Here is a 25,422-nt window from a genome sequence, read left to right as displayed (position 1 = left end):
AAAGTCCTGGGCCCCACACCCTCCAGGCTGGGGCCCCTGGAGCCACACATTAGGACGCTGCCTACCCCATCCATGGGAATTCTGCCCATTCCATTGTCCAAAATCGAACAAATTAGGATAACCCTCCAAAGTCCCCGAGGCCATCCCAAAAGTGTAGGTCTCCCGGGACAAAGAAAGGCGGTGACACCAGTTAAGCATCCACCTCCACTCATACCATAGATGGATGAACCCAGAGAAGAAGATTGAACCAGACAGGACCCTAGGCCATAATCAGATCCATTGCTTTGGTTTACAGGCATGTCTCATCAAATGCCTGGATTCCAATACCAGCATAGAGGGTTTCCTGAGGCACCCATCAGAACAAATCGTCTCCACAAGAAAACTTGTGCAAGGCAGCTATGTCAAAAGCTTAGGAGAATACTTCAGGGTCAGGGTGCCTCCGCCCCATTCCAAGGCCCCCATGGACATAAACACTCATTAGTCCCCATACTCAGGAAAGTCCATTTCAACTCAGCCACCCCAGCAGAGCCATCAGATCTCAACTGTCTTGTTGCTAGGAGACAATTGGAATGCGAGGCGGGCTTCCCTGGCATTCATACTCGAACGGTGCTCTGGAGTCATTCCATATGGGATGTCCTGGAGCTGCGCAACAGTTCTCAATTGTCCCGCAGAAGGAATCATTGAAGGGGGCATCCCACAACTCCCAACGTGGGAAAACCTCCATGGCCTTGAGACTCCGCTCCGTTCATGAAGGGGAAGTCATGCACAGAAACTCCAACCTGAGCCAACGTCTGATGCTCGCCGTGACTTCAGATGCTTGAGATATTGGTTCAGATCTGCAAGAGTACCTGCCGTGCCCTCGGCCTGAGCCGAAGTCTAGCTTGTGTTCTCAGAGTTCTGTCCTCACACTCCTGGCCCAGAAGCCCTCAAGTTTGGCAATTCTGGACCAACAATGCAGCACTCTGACAGCCCTCTAGAAAGAATATATTCCCTAATGAGCTGCCCAGGCACCTCAATAGAGGATCAACCTACACGGCACTCGACTATACCCAAATTATATAGTCTAACCTGGGCATTAATGCACTGTCTGACACAACCTGAGCCCGAACCTCCTGACCAACAGCCAGGCAGCTGACCGCACACTGAGCGCATACGACCCGCCAAGGCCTTAGGTCATCATCTCTCCACAACTGTGGTTTTCAGGCTTCAGAACCTAGACCTTATCTCCAAACACTGCCCAGGGTTGAAAATGATGCAGAAATATGAACTCCTTACCCATGGCAAGAAACCTTGTGATTGGCCTGTTGTCCAAAGTTCAGTGTAGTTGAAACCAGTGTGGCCCATGAGGCACTGCCCATGCCCCAGGGCCACCTTGGTCACAAACACACATTGTGACCCTCAGCCTGAGACCTGTCCTCAAGTAAGGCCTCTCAGTGGCTGGATGAAGAGACAGCATATTGGGCCTGCCATGCCCCTAGGCCCCAATTTTTAACCATAGTTTGGGTTGTCCCTTCACTCTTCCCCATGGCTCTGCTTTGTAATTCCTCTTTGGTTGGGACACCTGAGGTAACAAACCTGAAAGGAGACATCCATTCCCACAGATTGATGAAAAACAATTGGGACTGGGCCAAATCCACAGAATGGAAGATTCGTCCATGGCCCATGAGGCCTCCCCACATTCCACGGCCACATTTATACAAAATCCAGAGACAAAAGCCTGAGCAATCGCATCAGACTGGCTCATTCTTTATATCCTGAAGAGTTCTCCTCATCTTTTGTAGATTGGGCCTGCCATACCTATATCCCCAAACCTAAGATCAGTTTGTGTTTAAGACTTCCTCACTCAAAGTCCTGGGCCCCACACCCTCCAGGCTGGGGCCCCTGGAGCCACACATTAGGACGCTGCCTACCCAATCCATGGGAATTCTGCCCATTCCATTGGCCAAAATCGTACAAATTAGGAGAAGCCTCCAAAGTCCCCGAGGCCATCCCAATAGTGTAGGTCTCCCGGGACAAACAAGGGCGGTCTGACACCAGCTAAGCATCCACCTTTACTCATACCATAGATGGATGAACCCTGATAAGAAGATTGAACCAGGCAGGACCCTAGGCCATAATCGGATCCACTGCTTTGGTTTACAGGCATGTCTCATCAAATGCCTGGATTCCAATACCAGCAGAGGGGGTTTCCTGAGGCAACCATCAGAACAAATCTCGTCACCACAAGGAAACTTGTGCATAGCAGCTATGTCAAAATCTTAGGAGAATACTTCAGGGTCACGGTGCCTCCGCCCCATTCCAAGGCCCCCATGGACATAAACACTCATTAGGACCCATACTCAGGAAAGTCCATTTCAACTCAGCCACCCCAGCAGAGCCATCAGATCTCAACTGTCTTGTTGCTAGGAGACAATTGAAATGCGAAGCGGGCTTGCCTGGCATCCATCCTCTAACTGTGCTATGGAGTCATTCCATATGGGATGTCCTGGAGCTGCCCAACAGTTCTCATTTGTCCCGCACAAGGAATCCTTCAAGGGGGCATCCCACAACTCCCAACGTGGGAAAACATCCATGGCCTTGAGACTGTGCTCCGTTCATGAAGGGGCAGTCATGTACAGAAACTCCAACCTGAGCCAACGTCTGATCCTCGCCGTGACTTCAGATGCTTGAGATATTGGTTCAGATCTGCAGGGGGTACCTGCCGTGCCCTCGGCCTGAAGCCCAAGTCTAGCTTGTGTTCTCAGACTTCTGTCCTCACACTCCTGGCCCTGAAGCCCTCAAGTTTGTCAATTCCGGACCCACAATGCGGCACTCTGCCTGCCCTCCAAAAAGAATATATTGCCTAATGAGCTGCCCAGGCACCACAAATGAGGATCAACCTACACGGCACTCGACTGTACCCAGGTGTCTAACCTGGGTACTAATGCACTGTCTGACACAACCTGAGCCCGAACCTGCTGACCAACACCCAGGAAACTGACCGCAACTGAGCACGTCAGACCCCCCATGGCCTTAAGTCGTCATCTCTTCCCAACTGCGGATTTCACGCTTCAGAACCTAGACCTTATCTCCAACCACTGCCCAGGGTTGAAAATGATGCAGAAATCAGAACTCCTTCCCCATGGTTAGAAACCTTGTTTTTGGCATGTTGTCCAAAGTTCAGTGTAGTTGAAACCAGTGTGGCCCATGAGGCCCTGCCCATGCCCGCGGGCTATGTTGGTCACAAACACACATTGTTACAACTCAGCCTGAGCCCAGTCCTCAAGTAAGGCCTCTCAGTGGCTGGATGAAGAGACAGCATATTGGGCCTGCCATGCCCCTAGGCCCCAATTTTTAACCTTAGTTTGGGTTGTCCCTTCTCTCTTCACCAGGGCTCTGCTTTCGAATTCCTCTTTGGTTGGGACACCTGAGGTAACAAACCTAAAAGGAGACATCCATTCCCACAGATTGACGAAAAATATTGGGACTGCGCCAAATCCACAGAGAGGAAGATTCGTCCATGGCCCATGAGGCCTCCCCACATTCCACGGCCATCGCTGATACAAAATCCAGAGACAAAAGCCTGAGCAAGCGCATCAGAATCGCTCATTCTTTATATCCTGAAGAGTTTTTCTCATGGTTTGTAGATTGGGCCTGCCATACCTATATCCCCAAACCTAAGCTGAGTTTGTGTTTTCAGACTTCCTCCCTCAAAGTCCTGGGCCCCACACCCTCGAGGCTGGGGCCCCTGGAGCCACACATTAGGATGCTGCCTACCCCATCCATGGGAATTCTGCCCATTCCATTGTCCAAAATCGAACAAATTAGGATAACCCTCCAAAGTCCCTGAGGCCATCCCAAAAGTGTAGGTCTCTCGGGACAAAGAAAGGCGGTGACACCAGTTAAGCATCCACCTCCACTCATACCATAGATGGATGAACCCAGAGAAGAAGATTGAACCAGACAGGACCCTAGGCCATAATCAGATCCATTGCTTTGGTTTACAGGCATGTCTCATCAAATGCCTGGATTCCAATACCAGCATAGAGGGTTTCCTGAGGCACCCATCAGAACAAATCGTCTCCACAAGAAAACTTGTGCAAGGCAGCTATGTCAAAAGCTTAGGAGAATACTTCAGGGTCAGGGTGCCTCCGCCCCATTCCAAGGCCCCCATGGACATAAACACTCATTAGGCCCCATACTCAGGAAAGTCCATTTCAACTCAGCCACCCCAGCAGAGCCATCAGATCTCAACTGTCTTGTTGCTAGGAGACAATTGGAATGCGAGGCGGGCTTCCCTGGCATTCATACTCGAACGGTGCTCTGGAGTCATTCCATATGGGATGTCCTGGAGCTGCGCAACAGTTCTCAATTGTCCCGCAGAAGGAATCATTGAAGGGGGCATCCCACAACTCCCAACGTGGGAAAACCTCCATGGCCTTGAGACTCCGCTCCGTTCATGAAGGGGAAGTCATGCACAGAAACTCCAACCTGAGCCAACGTCTGATGCTCGCCGTGACTTCAGATGCTTGAGATATTGGTTCAGATCTGCAAGAGTACCTGCCGTGCCCTCGGCCTGAGCCGAAGTCTAGCTTGTGTTCTCAGAGTTCTGTCCTCACACTCCTGGCCCAGAAGCCCTCAAGTTTGGCAATTCTGGACCAACAATGCAGCACTCTGACAGCCCTCTAGAAAGAATATATTCCCTAATGAGCTGCCCAGGCACCTCAATAGAGGATCAACCTACACGGCACTCGACTATACCCAAATTATATAGTCTAACCTGGGCATTAATGCACTGTCTGACACAACCTGAGCCCGAACCTCCTGACCAACAGCCAGGCAGCTGACCGCACACTGAGCGCATACGACCCGCCAAGGCCTTAGGTCATCATCTCTCCACAACTGCGGTTTTCAGGCTTCAGAACCTAGACCTTATCTCCAAACACTGCCCAGGGTTGAAAATGATGCAGAAATATGAACTCCTTACCCATGGCAAGAAACCTTGTGATTGGCCTGTTGTCCAAAGTTCAGTGTAGTTGAAACCAGTGTGGCCCATGAGGCACTGCCCATGCCCCAGGGCCACCTTGGTCACAAACACACATTGTGACCCTCAGCCTGAGACCTGTCCTCAAGTAAGGCCTCTCAGTGGCTGGATGAAGAGACAGCATATTGGGCCTGCCATGCCCCTAGGCCCCAATTTTTAACCATAGTTTGGGTTGTCCCTTCACTCTTCCCCATGGCTCTGCTTTGTAATTCCTCTTTGGTTGGGACACCTGAGGTAAAAAACCTGAAAGGAGACATCCATTCCCACAGATTGATGAAAAACAATTGGGACTGGGCCAAATCCACAGAATGGAAGATTCGTCCATGGCCCATGAGGCCTCCCCACATTCCACGGCCACATTTATACAAAATCCAGAGACAAAAGCCTGAGCAATCGCATCAGACTGGCTCATTCTTTATATCCTGAAGAGTTCTCCTCATCTTTTGTAGATTGGGCCTGCCATACCTATATCCCCAAACCTAAGATCAGTTTGTGTTTAAGACTTCCTCACTCAAAGTCCTGGGCCCCACACCCTCCAGGCTGGGGCCCCTGGAGCCACACATTAGGACGCTGCCTACCCAATCCATGGGAATTCTGCCCATTCCATTGGCCAAAATCGTACAAATTAGGAGAAGCCTCCAAAGTCCCCGAGGCCATCCCAATAGTGTAGGTCTCCCGGGACAAACAAGGGCGGTCTGACACCAGCTAAGCATCCACCTTTACTCATACCATAGATGGATGAACCCTGATAAGAAGATTGAACCAGGCAGGACCCTAGGCCATAATCGGATCCATTGCTTTGGTTTACAGGCATGTCTCATCAAATGCCTGGATTCCAATACCAGCATAGGGGGTTTCCTGAGGCAACCATCAGAACAAATCTCGTCACCACAAGGAAACTTGTGCAAGGCAGCTATGTCAAAATCTTAGGAGAATACTTCAGGGTCACGGTGCCTCCGCCCCATTCCAAGGCCCCCATGGACATAAACACTCATTAGGACCCATACTCAGGAAAGTCCATTTCAACTCAGCCACCCCAGCAGAGCCATCAGATCTCAACTGTCTTGTTGCTAGGAGACAATTGAAATGCGAGGCGGGCTTGCCTGGCATCCATCCTCTAACTGTGCTATGGAGTCATTCCATATGGGATGTCCTGGAGCTGCCCAACAGTTCTCATTTGTCCCGCACAAGGAATCCTTCAAGGGGGCATCCCACAACTCCCAACGTGGGAAAACATCCATGGCCTTGAGACTGTGCTCCGTTCATGAAGGGGCAGTCATGTACAGAAACTCCAACCTGAGCCAACGTCTGATCCTCGCCGTGACTTCAGATGCTTGAGATATTGGTTCAGATCTGCAGGGGGTACCTGCCGTGCCCTCGGCCTGAAGCCCAAGTCTAGCTTGTGTTCTCAGACTTCTGTCCTCACACTCCTGGCCCTGAAGCCCTCAAGTTTGTCAATTCCGGACCCACAATGCGGCACTCTGCCTGCCCTCCAAAAAGAATATATTGCCTAATGAGCTGCCCAGGCACCACAAATGAGGATCAACCTACACGGCACTCGACTGTACCCAGGTGTCTAACCTGGGTACTAATGCACTGTCTGACACAACCTGAGCCCGAACCTGCTGACCAACACCCAGGAAACTGACCGCAACTGAGCACGTCAGACCCCCCATGGCCTTAAGTCGTCATCTCTTCCCAACTGCGGATTTCACGCTTCAGAACCTAGACCTTATCTCCAACCACTGCCCAGGGTTGAAAATGATGCAGAAATCAGAACTCCTTCCCCATGGTTAGAAACCTTGTTTTTGGCATGTTGTCCAAAGTTCAGTGTAGTTGAAACCAGTGTGGCCCATGAGGCCCTGCCCATGCCCGCGGGCTATGTTGGTCACAAACACACATTGTTACAACTCAGCCTGAGCCCAGTCCTCAAGTAAGGCCTCTCAGTGGCTGGATGAAGAGACAGCATATTGGGCCTGCCATGCCCCTAGGCCCCAATTTTTAACCTTAGTTTGGGTTGTCCCTTCTCTCTTCACCAGGGCTCTGCTTTCGAATTCCTCTTTGGTTGGGACACCTGAGGTAACAAACCTAAAAGGAGACATCCATTCCCACAGATTGACGAAAAATATTGGGACTGCGCCAAATCCACAGAGAGGAAGATTCGTCCATGGCCCATGAGGCCTCCCCACATTCCACGGCCATCGCTGATACAAAATCCAGAGACAAAAGCCTGAGCAAGCGCATCAGAATCGCTCATTCTTTATATCCTGAAGAGTTTTTCTCATGGTTTGTAGATTGGGCCTGCCATACCTATATCCCCAAACCTAAGCTGAGTTTGTGTTTTCAGACTTCCTCCCTCAAAGTCCTGGGCCCCACACCCTCCAGGCTGGGGCCCCTGGAGCCACACATTAGGACGCTGCATACCCCATCCATGGGAATTCTGCCCATTCCATTGTCCAAAATCGAACAAATTAGGATAACCCTCCAAAGTCCCCGAGGCCATCCCAAAAGTGTAGGTCTCCCGGGACAAAGAAAGGCGGTGACACCAGTTAAGCATCCACCTCCACTCATACCATAGATGGATGAACCCAGAGAAGAAGATTGAACCAGACAGGACCCTAGGCCATAATCAGATCCATTGCTTTGGTTTACAGGCATGTCTCATCAAATGCCTGGATTCCAATACCAGCATAGAGGGTTTCCTGAGGCACCCATCAGAACAAATCGTCTCCACAAGAAAACTTGTGCAAGGCAGCTATGTCAAAAGCTTAGGAGAATACTTCAGGGTCAGGGTGCCTCCGCCCCATTCCAAGGCCCCCATGGACATAAACACTCATTAGGCCCCATACTCAGGAAAGTCCATTTCAACTCAGCCACCCCAGCAGAGCCATCAGATCTCAACTGTCTTGTTGCTAGGAGACAATTGGAATGCGAGGCGGGCTTCCCTGGCATTCATACTCGAACGGTGCTCTGGAGTCATTCCATATGGGATGTCCTGGAGCTGCGCAACAGTTCTCAATTGTCCCGCAGAAGGAATCATTGAAGGGGGCATCCCACAACTCCCAACGTGGGAAAACCTCCATGGCCTTGAGACTCCGCTCCGTTCATGAAGGGGAAGTCATGCACAGAAACTCCAACCTGAGCCAACGTCTGATGCTCGCCGTGACTTCAGATGCTTGAGATATTGGTTCAGATCTGCAAGAGTACCTGCCGTGCCCTCGGCCTGAGCCGAAGTCTAGCTTGTGTTCTCAGAGTTCTGTCCTCACACTCCTGGCCCAGAAGCCCTCAAGTTTGGCAATTCTGGACCAACAATGCAGCACTCTGACAGCCCTCTAGAAAGAATATATTCCCTAATGAGCTGCCCAGGCACCTCAATAGAGGATCAACCTACACGGCACTCGACTATACCCAAATTATATAGTCTAACCTGGGCATTAATGCACTGTCTGACACAACCTGAGCCCGAACCTCCTGACCAACAGCCAGGCAGCTGACCGCACACTGAGCGCATACGACCCGCCAAGGCCTTAGGTCATCATCTCTCCACAACTGCGGTTTTCAGGCTTCAGAACCTAGACCTTATCTCCAAACACTGCCCAGGGTTGAAAATGATGCAGAAATATGAACTCCTTACCCATGGCAAGAAACCTTGTGATTGGCCTGTTGTCCAAAGTTCAGTGTAGTTGAAACCAGTGTGGCCCATGAGGCACTGCCCATGCCCCAGGGCCACCTTGGTCACAAACACACATTGTGACCCTCAGCCTGAGACCTGTCCTCAAGTAAGGCCTCTCAGTGGCTGGATGAAGAGACAGCATATTGGGCCTGCCATGCCCCTAGGCCCCAATTTTTAACCATAGTTTGGGTTGTCCCTTCACTCTTCCCCATGGCTCTGCTTTGTAATTCCTCTTTGGTTGGGACACCTGAGGTAACAAACCTGAAAGGAGACATCCATTCCCACAGATTGATGAAAAACAATTGGGACTGGGCCAAATCCACAGAATGGAAGATTCGTCCATGGCCCATGAGGCCTCCCCACATTCCACGGCCACGTTTATACAAAATCCAGAGACAAAAGCCTGAGCAATCGCATCAGACTGGCTCATTCTTTATATCCTGAAGAGTTCTCCTCATCTTTTGTAGATTGGGCCTGCCATACCTATATCCCCAAACCTAAGATCAGTTTGTGTTTAAGACTTCCTCACTCAAAGTCCTGGGCCCCACACCCTCCAGGCTGGGGCCCCTGGAGCCACACATTAGGACGCTGCCTACCCAATCCATGGGAATTCTGCCCATTCCATTGGCCAAAATCGTACAAATTAGGAGAAGCCTCCAAAGTCCCCGAGGCCATCCCAATAGTGTAGGTCTCCCGGGACAAACAAGGGCGGTCTGACACCAGCTAAGCATCCACCTTTACTCATACCATAGATGGATGAACCCTGATAAGAAGATTGAACCAGGCAGGACCCTAGGCCATAATCGGATCCATTGCTTTGGTTTACAGGCATGTCTCATCAAATGCCTGGATTCCAATACCAGCATAGGGGGTTTCCTGAGGCAACCATCAGAACAAATCTCGTCACCACAAGGAAACTTGTGCAAGGCAGCTATGTCAAAATCTTAGGAGAATACTTCAGGGTCACGGTGCCTCCGCCCCATTCCAAGGCCCCCATGGACATAAACACTCATTAGGACCCATACTCAGGAAAGTCCATTTCAACTCAGCCACCCCAGCAGAGCCATCAGATCTCAACTGTCTTGTTGCTAGGAGACAATTGAAATGCGAGGCGGGCTTGCCTGGCATCCATCCTCTAACTGTGCTATGGAGTCATTCCATATGGGATGTCCTGGAGCTGCCCAACAGTTCTCATTTGTCCCGCACAAGGAATCCTTCAAGGGGGCATCCCACAACTCCCAACGTGGGAAAACATCCATGGCCTTGAGACTGTGCTCCGTTCATGAAGGGGCAGTCATGTACAGAAACTCCAACCTGAGCCAACGTCTGATCCTCGCCGTGACTTCAGATGCTTGAGATATTGGTTCAGATCTGCAGGGGGTACCTGCCGTGCCCTCGGCCTGAAGCCCAAGTCTAGCTTGTGTTCTCAGACTTCTGTCCTCACACTCCTGGCCCTGAAGCCCTCAAGTTTGTCAATTCCGGACCCACAATGCGGCACTCTGCCTGCCCTCCAAAAAGAATATATTGCCTAATGAGCTGCCCAGGCACCACAAATGAGGATCAACCTACACGGCACTCGACTGTACCCAGGTGTCTAACCTGGGTACTAATGCACTGTCTGACACAACCTGAGACCGAACCTGCTGACCAACACCCAGGAAACTGACCGCAACTGAGCACGTCAGACCCCCCATGGCCTTAAGTCGTCATCTCTTCCCAACTGCGGATTTCACGCTTCAGAACCTAGACCTTATCTCCAAACACTGCCCAGGGTTGAAAATGATGCAGAAATCAGAACTCCTTCCCCATGGTTAGAAACCTTGTTTTTGGCATGTTGTCCAAAGTTCAGTGTAGTTGAAACCAGTGTGGCCCATGAGGCCCTGCCCATGCCCGCGGGCTATGTTGGTCACAAACACACATTGTTACAACTCAGCCTGAGCCCAGTCCTCAAGTAAGGCCTCTCAGTGGCTGGATGAAGAGACAGCATATTGGGCCTGCCATGCCCCTAGGACCCAATTTTTAACCATAGTTTGGGTTGTCCCTTCACTCTTCCCCATGGCTCTGTTTGGAATTCCTCTTTGGTTGGGACACCTGGGATAACAAACCTGAAAGGAGACAGCCATTCCCACAGATTGACGAAAAACAATTGGGACTGGGCAAATCCACAGAGAGGAAGATTCGTCCATGGCCCATGAGGCCTCCCCACATTCCACGGCCATCGTTGATACAAAATCCAGAGACAAAAGCGTGAGCAAGCGCATCAGACTCGCTCATATTTTATTTCCTGAAGAGTTCTTCTCATGGTTTGTAGATTGGGCCTGCCATACCTATGTCCCCAAACCTAAGCTGAGTTTGTGTTTTCAGACTTCCTCCCTCAAAGTCCTGGGCCCCACACCCTCCAGGCTGGGGCCCCTGGAGCCACACATTAGAACGCTGCCTACCCCATCCATGGGAATTCTGCCCATTCCATTGTCCAAAATTGTACAAATTAGGAGAACTCTCCAAAGTCCCCGAGGCCATCCCAATAGTGTAGTTCTCCCGGGACAAACAAGGTCGGTGACACCAGCTAAGCATCCACCTCCACTCATACCATAGATGGATGAACCCAGAAAAGAAGATTGAATCAGACAGGACCCTAGGCCATAATCGGATCCATTGCTTTGGTTACAGGCATGTCTCATCAAATGCCTGGATTCCAATACCAGCAGAGGGGTTTCCTGAGGCACCCATCAGAACAAATCTGGTCACCACACGGAAACTTGTGCAAGGCAGCTATGTCAAAAGCTTAGGAGAATACTTCAGGGTCATGGTGCCTCCACCCCATTCCAAGTCCCCCATGGACATAAACACTCATTAGGCCCCATATTTAGGAAAGTCCATTTCAACTCAGCCACCCCTGCAGAGCCATCAGATCTCAACTGTATTGTTGCTAGGAGACAATTGGAATGCGAGGCGGGCTTCCCTGGCATGCATCCTCTAAAGGTGCTCTGGAGTCATTCCATATGGTATGTCCTGGAGCTGCCCACAGGTCTCAATTGTCCCGCACAAGGAATCCTTCAAGGGGGCATCCCACAACTCCCAACGTGGGAAAACCTCCATGGCCTTAAGACTCTGCTCCGTTCATGAAGGGGCAGTCAGGCACAGAAACTCCAACCTGAGCCAACGTCTGATCCTCGCCGTGACTTCAGATGCTTGAGATATTGGTTCAGATCTGCAGGGGGTACCTGCCATGCCCTCGCCTGAAGCCCAAATCTAGCTTGTTTTCTCAGACTTCTGTCCTCACACTCCTGGCCCAGATGCCCTCAAGTCTGGCAATACCGGACCCACAATGCAGCATTCTTCCTGCCCTCCAACAAGAATATATTGCCTAATGAGCTGCCCAGGCACCACAAATGAGGATCAACCTACACGGCACTCGAGTGTACCCAAATTATATTGTCTAACCTGGGCACTAATGCACTGTCTGACACAACCTGAGCCCGAACCTCCTGACCAACAGCCAGACAGCTGACCACACACTGAGCACGTCAGACCCGCCATGGCCTTAGGTCGTCATCTCTTCCCAACTGCGGTTTTCAGGTTTCAGGCCTAGCCCTTATCTCCAACCACTGCCCAGGGTTGAACATGATGCACAAATAGAACTCCTTCCCCATGGCTAGAAACCTTGTGATTGGCATGTTGTCCAAAGTTCAGTGTAGTTGAAACCAGTGTGGCCCATGAGGTCTCGCCCATGACTCGGGCCACATTGGTCAAAAACACACATTGTGACCCTCAGCCTGAGCCTAGTCCTCAAGTAAGGCCTCTCAGTGGCTGGATGAAGAGGTAGCATATTGGGCCTGCCATGCCCCTACGCCCCAATTTTTAACCATAGTTTGGGTTGTCCCTTCACTCTTCCCCAGGGCACTGCTTTCGAATTCCTCTTTGGTTGGGACACCTGAGGTAACAAACCTGAAAGGAGTCCACCCATCCCACAGATTGACGAAAATAATTGAGACCGGGCCAAATCCACAGAGAGGAAGATTCGTCCATGGCCCATGAGGCCTTTCCACATTCCACGGCCATCTTTTATACAAAATCCAAAGACAAAAGCCTGAGCAAGCGATCAGACTCGCACATTCTTTTTATCCTGAAGTGTTCTTCTCATGGTTTGTGATTGGACCTGCCATACCTATGTCCCCTAACCTAAGCTGAGTTTGTGTTTTCAGACTTCCACCCTCAAAGTCCTGGGCCCCACACCCTCCAGGCTCGGGCCCCTGGAGCCACACATTAGGACACTGCCTACACAATCCATGGGAATTCTGCCCATTCCATTATCCAAAATCGTACAAATTAGGAGAACCCTCCAGTCCCCGAGGCCATCCCAAAAGTGTAGTTCTCCAGGGACAAAGAAGGGCGATCTGACACCAGCTAAGCATCCACCTCCACTCATACCATAGATGGATGAACCCAGAGAAGAAGATTGAACCCGACAGGACCCTAGGCCATTATCGGATCCATTGCTTTGGTTTACAGGCATGTCTCATCAAATGCCTGGATTCCAATACCAGAATAGGGGGTTTCCTGAGGCAACCATCAGAACAAATCTCGTCACCAGAAGGAAACTTGTGCAAGGAAGCTATGTCCAAAGCTTAGGGGAATACTTCAGGGTCACGGTGCCTCCACCCCATTCCAAGGCCCCCATGGACATAAACACTCATTAGGCCCCATACTCAGGAAAGTCCATTTCAACTCAGCCACCCCAGCAGAGCCATCAGATCTCAACTGTCTTGATGCTACGAGGCAATTGGAATGCGAGGCGGGCTTCCCTGGCATGCATCTTCTAACGGTGCTCTGGAGTCATTCCATATGGGATGTCCTGGAGCTGCCCAACAGGTCTCAATTGTCCCGCACAAGAAATCCTTCAAGGGGGCATCCCACAACTCCCAACGTGGGAAAACTTCCATGGCCTTGAGACTCTGCTCCGTTCATGAAGGGGCAGTCATGCACAGAAATTCCAACCAGACCAACGTCTGATTCTCGCCGTGACTTCAGATGCTTGAGATATTGGTTCAGATCTGCAGGGGGTACCTGCCGTGCCATCGGCCTGAAGCCCAAGTCTAGCTTGTGTTCTCAGACTTCTGTCCTCAGACTCCTGGCCCAGAAGCCCTCAAGTTTGTCAATTCCGGACCCAAAATGCAGCACTCTGCCTGCCCTCCAAAAAGAATATATTGCCTAATGAGCTGCCCAGGCACCACAAATGAGGATCAACCTACACGGCACTCGACTGTACCCAAATTATATTTTCTAACCTGGGCACGAATGCACTGTCTGACACAACCTGAGCCCGAACCTGCTGTCCAACACCCAGGCAGCTGACCGCACGCTGAGCAGGTCCGACCCGCCATGGCCTTAGGTCGTCATCTCTTCCCAACTGCGGTTTTCAGGCTTCAGAACCTAGACCTTATATCCAACCACTGCCCAGGGTTGAAAATGATGCAGAAATCAGAACTCCTTCCCCATGGCTAGAAACCTTGTGATTGGCCTGTTGTCCAAAGTTCAGTGTAGTTGAAACCAGTGTGGCCCATGAGGCCCTGCCCATGCCCGCGGGCTATGTTGGTCACAAACACACATTGTTACAACTCAGCCTGAGCCCAGTCATCAAGTAAGGCCTCTCAGTGGCTGGATGAAGAGACAGCATATTGGGCCTGCCATGCCCCTAGGCCCCAATTTTTAACCATAGTTTGGGTTGTCCCTTCACTCTTCCCCATGGCTCTGTTTGGAATTCCTCTTTGGTTGGGACACCTGGGATAACAAACCTGAAAGGAGACAGCCATTCCCACAGATTGACGAAAAACAATTGGGACTGGGCAAATCCACAGAGAGGAAGATTCATCCATGGCCCATGAGGCCTCCCCACATTCCACGGCCATCGTTGATACAAAATCCAGAGACAAATGCGTGAGCAAGCGCATCAGACTCACTCATATTTTATATCCTGAAGAGTTCTTCTCATGGTTTGTAGATTGGGCCTGCCATACCTATGTCCCCAAACCTAAGCTGAGTTTGTGTTTTCAGACTTCCTCCCTCAAAGTCCTGGGCCCCACACCCTCCAGGCTGGGGCCCCTGGAGCCACACATTAGGACGCTTCCTACCCAATCCATGGGAATTCTGCCCATCCCATTGTCCAAAATTGTACAAATTAGGAGAACCCTCCAAAGTCCCCGAGGCCATCCCAATAGTGTAGTTCTCCCGGGACAAACAAGGTCGGTGACACCAGCTAAGCATCCACCTCCACTCATACCATAGATGGATGAACCCAGAAAAGAAGATTGAATCAGACAGGACCCTAGGCCATAATCGGATCCATTGCTTTGGTTTACAGGCATGTCTCATCAAATGCCTGGATTCCAATACCAGCAGAGGGGTTTCCTGAGGCACCCATCAGAACAAATCTGGTCACCACACGGAAACTTGTGCAAGGCAGCTATGTCAAAAGCTTAGGAGAATACTTCAGGGTCACGGTGCCTCCACCCCATTCCAAGGCCCCCATGGACATAAACACTCATTAGGCCCCATACTCAGGAAAGTCCATTTCAACTCAGCCACCCCAGCAGAGCCATCAGATCTCAACTGTCTTGTTGCTAGGAGACAATTGGAATGCGAGGCGGGCTTCCCTGGCATGCATCCTCTAAAGGTGCTCTGGAGTCATTCCATATGGTATGTCCTGGAGCTGCCCACAGGTCTCAATTGTCCCGCACAAGGAAACCTTCAAGGGGGCATCCCACAACTCCCAACGTGGGAAAACCTCCATGGCCTTAAGACTCTGCTCCGTTCATGAAGGGGCAGTCAGGCACAGAAACTCCAACCTGAGCCAACGTCTGATGCTCGCCGTGACTTCAGATGCTTGAGATATTGGTTCAGATCTGCAGGGGGTACCTGCCATGCCCTCGCCTGAAGCCCAAATCTAGCTTGTTTTCTCAGACTTCTGTCCTCACACTCCTGGCCCAGATGCCCTCAAGTCTGGCAATACCGGACCCACAATGCAGCATTCTTCCTGCCCTCCAACAAGAATATATTGCCTAATGAGCTGCCCAGGCACCACAAATGAGGATCAACCTACACGGCACTCGAGTGTACCCAAATTATATTGTCTAACCTGGGCACTAATGCACTGTCTGACACAACCTGAGCCCGAACCTCCTGACCAACAGCCAGACAGCTGACCACACACTGAGCACGTCAGACCCGCGATGGCCTTAGGTCGTCATCTCTTCCCAACTGCGGTTTTCAGGTTTCAGGACCTAGCCCTTATCTCCAACCATTGCCCAGGGTTGAACATGATGCACAAATAGAACTCCTTCCCCATGGCTAGAAACCTTGTGATTGGCATGTTGTCCAAAGTTCAGTGTAGTTGAAACCAGTGTGGCCCATGAGGTCTCGCCCACGCTCTCGGGCCACATTGGTCAAAAACACACATTGTGACCCTCAGCCTGAGCCTAGTCCTCAAGTAAGGCCTCTCAGTGGCTGGATGAAGAGGCAGCATATTGGGCCTGCCATGCCCCTAGGCCCCAATTTTTAACCATAGTTTGTGTTGTCCCTTCACTCTTCCCCAGGGCTCTGCTCTGGAATTCCTCTTTGGTTGGGACACCTGAGGTAACAAACCTGAAAGGAGACCTCCCATCACACAGGTTGACGAAAAACAATTGGGACCGGGCCAAATTTACAGAGAGGAAGATTCGTCCATGGCCCATGAGGCCTCCCCACATTCCACGGCCATCGTTGATATAAAATCCAGAGACAAAAGCCTGAGCAAGCTCCTCAGACTCGCTCTTTCTTAATATCCTGATGAGTTCTTCTCATGGTTTGTAGATTGGGCCTGCCATACCTATGTCCTCAAAACTAAGCTGAGTTTCTGTTTTCAGAATTCTGTCCTCAAAGTACTGGGCCACACACCCTCCAGGCTGGGGTCCCTGGAGCCACACATTAGGACGCGGCCTACCCAATCCATGGGAATTCTGCCCATTCCATTGTCCAAAATCGTACAAATTAGGAGAACACTCCAAGGTCCCCGAAGCCATCCCAATAGTTTATGTCTTCGGGACAAACAAGGGCGGTCTGACACCAGCTGAGATCCACCTCCACTCATACCAATGATGGATGAACCCAGAGAAGAAGATTGAACCAGACAGGACCATAGGCCATAATCGGATCCATTGCTTTGATTACAGGCATGTCTCCTCAAAAGCCTGGATTCCAATTCCAGCATAGGGGGTTTCCTGAGGCACCCATCAGAACAAATCTCGTCTTCACTAGGTAACTTGTGCACGGGAGCTATGTCAAAAGCTTAGGAGAATACTTCAGGGTCCCGGTGCCACCGCTCCATTCTAAGGCCCCCATGGACACAAACACACATTAGGCCCCATCCTCAGGAAAGTCGATTTCACCTCAGCCACTCCGGTTGCTCCCGCAGAACAATCACATCTCAACTCTCTTGTTGCTAGGAGACAATTGGAATGCGAGGCGGGCTTCGCTGGCATCCATCCTCTAACGGTGCTCTGGAGTCATTCCATATGGGATGTCCTGGATCTACCCTACAGGTCTCATTTGTCCCGCACAAGGAACCATTCAAGGGGGCATCCCACAACTCCCAACGCGGGAAAACCTCCATGGCCTTGAGACTCCACTCCGTTCATGAAGGGGAAGTCATGCACAGAAACTCCAACCTGAGCCAACGTCTGATGCTCGCCGTGACTTCAGATGCTTGAGATATTGGTTCAGATCTGCAAGGGGTACCTGCCGTGCCCTCGGCCTGAAGCCCAAGTCTAGCTTGTGTTCTCAGACTTCTGTCCTCACACTCCTGGCCCAGAAGCCCTCAAGTTTGTCTATTCTGGACCCACAATGCTGCACTCTGCCTGTCCTCTAGAAAAATATCTTGCCTAATGAGCTGCCCAGGCACCTCAAATGGGGATAAACCTACACGGCACTCGACTGTACCCAAATTATATAGTTTAACCTGGGCACTAATGCACTGTCTGACACAACCTGAGCCCGAACCTCCTGACCAACACCCTGGCAGCTGACCGCACACTGAGCGCATATGACCCGCCAAGCCCTTAGGTCGTCATCTCTCCCCAACTGCGGTTTTCAGGCTTCAGAACCTAGAACTTATCTCCAACCACTGCCCTGTGTTGAAAATGATGCAGAAATCTGAACTCCTTCCCCATGGCAAGAAACCTTGTGATTGGCCTGTGTTCCAAAGTTCAGTTAGTTGAAACCAGTGTGGCCCTTGAGGCCCTGCCCATGCCCGAGGGACACATTGGTCACAAACATACATTGTGACCCTCAGCCTGAGCCCAGTCCTCAAGTAAGGCCTCTCAGTGGCTGGATGAAGAGACAGCATATTGGGCCTGCCATGCCCCTAAGTCCCAATTTTTAACCATAGTTTGGGTTGTCCCTTCACTCTTCCCCAGGGCACTGCTTTCGAATTCCTCTTTGGTTGGGACACCTGAGGTAACAAACCTGAAAGGAGTCCACCCATCCCACAGATTGACGAAAATAATTGAGACCGGGCCAAATCCGCAGAGAGGAAGATTCGTCCATGGCCCATGAGGCCTTTCCACATTCCACGGCCATCTTTTATACAAAATCCAAAGACAAAAGCCTGAGCAAGCGATCAGACTCGCACATTCTTTTTATCCTGAAGAGTTCTTCTCATGGTTTGTGATTGGACCTGCCATACCTATGTCCCCAAACCTAAGCTGAGTTTGTGTTTTCAGACTTCCACCCTCAAAGTCCTGGGCCCCACACCCTCCAGGCTCGGGCCCCTGGAGCCACACATTAGGACGCTGCCTACACAATCCATGGGAATTCTGCCCATTCCATTATCCAAAATCGTACAAATTAGGAGAACCCTCCAGTCCCCGAGGCCATCCCAAAAGTGTAGTTCTCCAGGGACAAAGAAGGGCGATCTGACACCAGCTAAGCATCCACCTCCACTCATGCCATAGATGGATGAACCCAGAGAAGAAGATTGAACCAGACAGGACCCTAGGCCATTATCGGATCCATTGCTTTGGTTTACAGGCATGTCTCATCAAATGCCTGGATTCCAATACCAGAATAGGGGGTTTCCTGAGGCAACCATCAGAACAAATCTCGTCACCAGAAGGAAACTTGTGCAAGGAAGCTATGTCCAAAGCTTAGGGGAATACTTCAGGGTCACGGTGCCTCCAACCCATTCCAAGGCCCCAATGGACATAAACACTCATTAGGCCCCATACTCAGGAAAGTCCATTTCAACTCAGCCACCCCAGCAGAGCCATCAGATCTCAACTGTCTTGTTGCTACGAGGCAATTGGAATGCGAGGCGGGCTTCCCTGGCATGCATCTTCTAACGGTGCTCTGGAGTCATTCCATATGGGATGTCCTGGAGCTGCCCAACAGGTCTCAATTGTCCCGCACAAGAAATCCTTCAAGGGGGCATCCCACAACTCCCAACGTGGGAAAACTTCCATGGCCTTGAGACTCTGCTCCGTTCATGAAGGGGCAGTCATGCACAGAAATTCCAACCAGACCAACGTCTGATTCTCGCCGTGACTTCAGATGCTTGAGATATTGGTTCAGATCTGCAGGGGGTACCTGCCGTGCCATCGGCCTGAAGCCCAAGTCTAGCTTGTGTTCTCAGACTTCTGTCCTCAGACTCCTGGCCCAGAAGCCCTCAAGTTTGTCAATTCCGGACCCAAAATGCAGCACTCTGCCTGCCCTCCAAAAAGAATATATTGCCAAATGAGCTGCCCAGGCACCACAAATGAGGATCAACCTACACGGCACTCGACTGTACCCAAATTATATTTTCTAACCTGGGCACGAATGCACTGTCTGACACAACCTGAGCCCGAACCTGCTGTCCAACACCCAGGCAGCTGACCGCACGCTGAGCAGGTCTGACCCGCCATGGCCAGAGGTCGTCATCTCTTCCCAACTGCGGTTTTCAGGCTTCAGAACCTAGACCTTATATCCAACCACTGCCCAGGGTTGAAAATGATGCAGAAATCAGAACTCCTTCCCCATGGCTAGAAACCTTGTGATTGGCCTGTTGTCCAAAGTTCAGTGTAGTTGAAACCAGTGTGGCCCATGAGGTCTCGCCCAGGCTCTCGGGCCACATTAGTCAAAAACACACATTGTGACCCTCGGCCTGAGCCCAGTCCTCAAGTAAGGCCTCTCAGTGGCTGGATGAAGAGACAGCATATTGGGCCTGCCATGCCCCTAGGCCCCAATTTTTAACCATAGCTTGGGTTGTCCCTTCACTCTTCCCCAGGGCTCTGCTTTGGAATTCCTCTTTGGTTGGTACACCTGAGGTAACATAACTGAAAGGAGACATCCATTCCCACAGATTGATGAAAAACAATTGGGACTGGGCCAAATCCATAGAGAGGAAGATTCGTCCATGGCCCATGAGGCCTCCCCACATTCCACGGCCATCGTTGATACAAAATACAGAGAAAAAAGCCTGAGCAAGCGCATCAGCCTCGCTCATTCTTTATATCCTGAGGATTTATACTCATGGTTTGTAGATTGGTCCTGCCATACCTATGTCCCCAAACCTAAGCTGAGTTTGTGTTTTCAGAATTCCTCCCTCAATTTCCTGGGCCCCCCACCCTCCAGGCTGGGGCCTCTGGGGCCACACATTAGGACGCTGCCTACCCCATCCATGGGAATTCTGCCCATTCCGTTGTCCAAAATCGTACAAATTAGGAGAACTCTCCATAGGCCCGAGGAAATCCCAAGAGTGTAGGTCTCCCGGGGCAAACAAGGGCGGTCTGACACCAACTAAGCATCCACCTCCACTCATACCATAGATGGATGAACTCAGAGAAGAAGATTGAACCAGACAGGACCCTAGGCCATAATCGGATCCATTACTTTGGTTTACAGGCATGTCTCATCAAATGCCTGGTTTCCAATACCAGCAGAGGGGGTTTCCTGAGGCACCCATCAGAACAAATCTGGTCACCACAAGGAAACTTGTGCAAGGCAGCTATGTCAAAAGCTTAGGAGAATACTTCAGGGTCACGGTGCCTCCACCCCATTCCAAGGCCCCCATGGACATAAACACTCATTAGGCCCCATATTTAGGAAAGTCCATATCAACTCAGACACCCCAGCAGAGCCATCAGATCTCAACTCTCTTGTTCCTATGAGAGAATTGGAATGCGAGGCGGGCTTCCCTGGCATCCATCCTCTAATGGTGCTCTGGAGTCATTCCATATGGGATGTCCTGGAGCTGCCCAACAGGTCTCAAATGTCCCGCACAAGGAATCCTTCAAGGGGGCATCCAACAACTCCCAACATGGGAAAACCTCCATGGCCTTGAGACTCCGCTCCCTTCTTGAAGGGCAGTCATGCACAGAAACTCGAACTCTAGTCAACGTCTGATGCTCGCCGAGACTTCAGATGCCTGAGATATTGGTTCAGATGTGCAGAGGGAAACTGCCGTGCCCTCGGCCTGAAGCCCAAGTCTAGCTTGTGTTCTCAGACTTCTGTCCTCACGCTCCTGGCCCAGAAGCCCTCAATTTTTGCAATTCTGGACCCACAATGCAGCACTCTGCCTGCCCTTTAGAAAAATTATGCTGCCTACTTAGCTGCCCAGGCAACAAAAATGAGGATAAACCTACACGACACTCGACTGTACCCAAATTATATAGTCTAACCTGGGGACTAATGCACTGTCTGACACAACCTGAGCCCGAACCTCCTGACCAACAGCCAGGCAGCTGACCACACATAGCGCATAAGACCCGCCATGGCCTTAGGTCGTCATCTCTTCCCAACTGCGGTTTTCAGGTTTCAGAACCTAGACCTTATCTCCAACCACTGCCCAGCGTGGAAAATGATGCAGAAATCAGAACTCCTTCCCCATGGCAAGAAACTTGTGATTGGCATGTTGTCCAAAGTTCAGTGTAGTTGAATCCAGTGTGGCCCATGAGGCCCCGCCCATGCTCCCGGGCCACATTTTTCACCAACTCACATTGTGACCCTCAGCCTAAACCCAGTCCTCAAGTATGGCCTCTCAGTGGCTGGATGAAGAGAAGGCATATTGGGCCTGCCATGCCCCTAGGCCCCAATTTTGAACCAAAGTTTGGGTTGCCCCTTCACTCTTCCCCAGGGCATGCTTTGGAATTCCTCTTTGGTTGGGACACCTGAGGTAAACACTAAAGGAGAGCTCCCAACCCACATATTGAGGAAAACAATTGGGACCGGGCCAAATCCACAGAGAGGAAAATTCGTCCATGAACCATGAGGCCTCCCCACATTCCACGGCCATCGTTGATACAAAATCCAGAGATAAAAGCCTGAGCAAGCGCCTCAGACTCGCTCTTTCTTCATATCCTGAAGAGTTTTTCTCATGGTTTGTAGATTGGGCCTGCCATACGTACGTCCCCATAACTAGGCTGAGTTTGTGTTTTCAGACTTCTGTCCTCAAACTCCAGAGCCACACACCCTCCAGGCTGGGGCCCCTGGAGCCAAACATTAGGACTGTGCCTAACCCATGCATGGGAATTCTTCCCATTCCATTGTCCAAAATCGTACAAATTAGGAGAACCCTCCAAAGTCCCCGAGGCCATCCCAATAGCGTAGGTCTTCCGGGACAAACAAGGGCGGTCTGACACCAGCTGAGCATCTACCTCCACTCATACCATAGATGGATTTCCCCAGAGAAGAAGATGGAACCAGACAGGACCCTAGGCCATAATCGGATCCATTGCTTTGGTTTACAGGCGTGTCTCCTCAAAAACCTGGATTCCAATACCAGCATAGGGGGTTAAATGAGGCACCCATCAGAACAAATCTCGTCTCCACAAGGAAACTTGTGCATGGGAGCTATGTCAAAATCTTAGGAGAATAATTAAGGGTCCCGGTGCCACCGCCCCATTCCAAGGCACTCATGAACACAAACACACATTAGGCCCCATGCTCAGGAAAGTCCATTTCAACTCAGCCACCCCGGTTGCTCCCGCAGAGCCATCAGATCTCAACTGTTTTGTTGCTAGGAGGCAATTGGAATGCTAGGCAGGATTCCCTGGCATCCATTTTTGAACGGTGCTCTGGAGTCATTCCATATGGGATGTCCTGGAGCTGCCCAACATGTCTCAATTGTCCCGCAGTAGGAATCCTTGAAGGGGGCATCCCACAACTCCCAACGTGGGAAAACCTCCATGCCTTGAGACTCCGTTTCGTTCATGAAGGGGCAGTCATGCACAGAAACTCCAACCTTAGCCAACGTTTGATCCTCGCAGTGACTTCAGATGCTTGAATTATTGGTTCAGATCTGCAGGGGGTACCTGCCGTGCCCTCGGCCTTAAGCCCAAGTCTAGCTTGTGTTCTCAGACTTCTGTTCTCACACTTCTGGCACAGAAGACATCAAGTTTGGCAATTCCTGACCCACAATGCAGCACTCTGCCTGTGCTCTACAATAAATATCTTGCCTAATGAGCTGGCAAGGCACCTCAAATGAGGATAAACCTACACGGCACTCGACTGTACCCAAATTATATAGTCTAACCTGAGCACTAATGCCCTGTCTGACACAACCTGAGCCCGAACCTCCTGACCAACACCCACTAGCTGATGGCACACTGAGCACATCAGATCCACCATGGCTTTAGATCGTCATCTCTTCCCAACTGCGGTTTTAGGCTTCAGAACCTAGACCATATCTCCAACCACTGCCCAGGGTTGAAAATGATGCAGAAATCAGAATCCTTCCCCATGGCAAGAGACCTTGTGATTGGCATGTAGTCCAAAGTTCAGTGTTGTTGAAACCATTGTGGCCCATGAGGCCCCGCCCATGCTCGTGGGCCACATTGGTCACAAACAAACATTTGACCCTCAGCCTGAGTACAGTCCTCAAGTAAGGCCTCTCAGGGGCTGGATGAAGAGAAGGCATATTGGGCCTGCCATGCCCTTAGGCCCAATTTTTAAAGATGGTTTAGGTTGTCCCTTTACTCTTCCCCAGGGCTCTGCTTTGGAATTCCTCTTTGTTTGGGAAACCTGAGGTAACAAACCTGAAAGGGTACCTCCCATCACACAGATTGACGAAAAACAATTGGGACCGGGCCAATCCACAGAGGAAGATTCGTCCATGGCCCATGAGGACTCACGACATTCCACGGCCATCGTTGATACAAAATCCAGAAACAAAAGCCTGATCAAGCACCTCAGAATCTCTCTTTCTTCATATCCTGAAGAGTTCTTCTCATGGTTTGTGGATTGATCCTGCCATACCTACGTCCCCAAACCTAAGCCGAGTTTGTGTTTTCAGACTTCTGTCCTCAAGGTCCTGGGATACAAACCCTCCAGGCGTGGGCCCCTGGAGCCACACATTAGGACTCTGCCTACCCCATGCATGGAAATTCCTCCCATTCCATTGTCCAAAATCGTACAAAGTAGGAGAACCCTCCAAAGTCCCCGAGGCCATCCCAATAGTGTAGGTCTCCCGGGACCAACAAGGGCGGTCTGACACCACCTGAGCATATACCTCCACTCATACCATAGATGGATGTCCCCAGAGAAGAAGATGGAACCAGACAGGACCCTAGGCCATAATCGGAACCATTGCTTTGGTTTACAGGCATGTCTCCTCAAAAGCCTGGATTCCAATACCAGCATAGGGAGTTTTCTGACGCACCCATCAGAAATAATCTCATCGCCACTAGGAAACTTGTGCATCGGAATTATGTCAAAGCTAAGGAGAATAATTCAGGGTCCCGGTGGAACCGCCCCATTCCAAGGCTCCCATGGACACAAACACACATTAGGCCCCATCCTCAGGAAAGTCCATTTCAACTCAGCCATCCCGGTTTTCCCGCAGATCCATCAGATCTCAACTGTCTTTTTGCTAGAAGACAATGGGAATGTGAGGCCGGCTTCCCTGGCATCCATCCTCGAACGGTGCTCTGGAGTCATTCAATATGGGATGTCCAGGAGCTGCCCAACAGGTCTCAATTGTCCCGCAGAAGGAATCCTTGAAGTGGACATCCCACAACTCCCAAAGTGGGAAAACCTCCATGGCCTTGAAATTCCGTGCCGTTCATGAACATGCAGTCATGTACAGAAACTCCAAACTGAGCCAACGTCTGATCCTCGCCGTGACTTCAGATGCATGAGATATTGGTTCAGGTCTCCAGGGGGTAGCTGCCGTGCCCTCGGCCTGAAGCCCAAGTCTAGCCTGGTTCTCAGACTTCTGTCCTCACACTCCTGGCCCAGAAGCCCTCAAGTTTGGCAATTCCGGACCCACAATGCAGCACTCTGCCTGCCCTCTAGAAAAAATATTTTGCCTAATGAGCTGCCCAGGCACCTCAAAAGAGGATCAACCTACACGGCACTCGACTGTACCCAAATTATATAGTCTAATCTGGGCACTAATGCACTGTCTGACACCACATGAGCCCGAACCTCCTGACCAACACCCAGGAGGCTGACCGTACACTGAGAACATCAGACCCGCATGGCCTTATGGCGTCATCTCTTCCCAACAGCGGTTTTCAGGCTTCAGAACCTAGACCTTATCTCCAACCACTGCCCAGGGTGGAAAATGATGTAGAAATTAGAACTCTTTCCCCATGGCAAGAGACTTTGTGATTGACATGTTGTCCAAAGTTCAGGATAGTTGAAACCAGTGTGGCCCATGAGGCCCCGCCAATGCTCGCGGGCCACATTGGTCCCAAACACACATTGTGACCCTCAG

This window comes from Mustela nivalis, assembly GCF_964662115.1.
Source record: "Mustela nivalis genome assembly, chromosome: 9".
NCBI classification, from domain to species: Eukaryota; Metazoa; Chordata; class Mammalia; order Carnivora; family Mustelidae; genus Mustela; species Mustela nivalis.
This window is presented reverse-complemented; position numbering follows the sequence as displayed.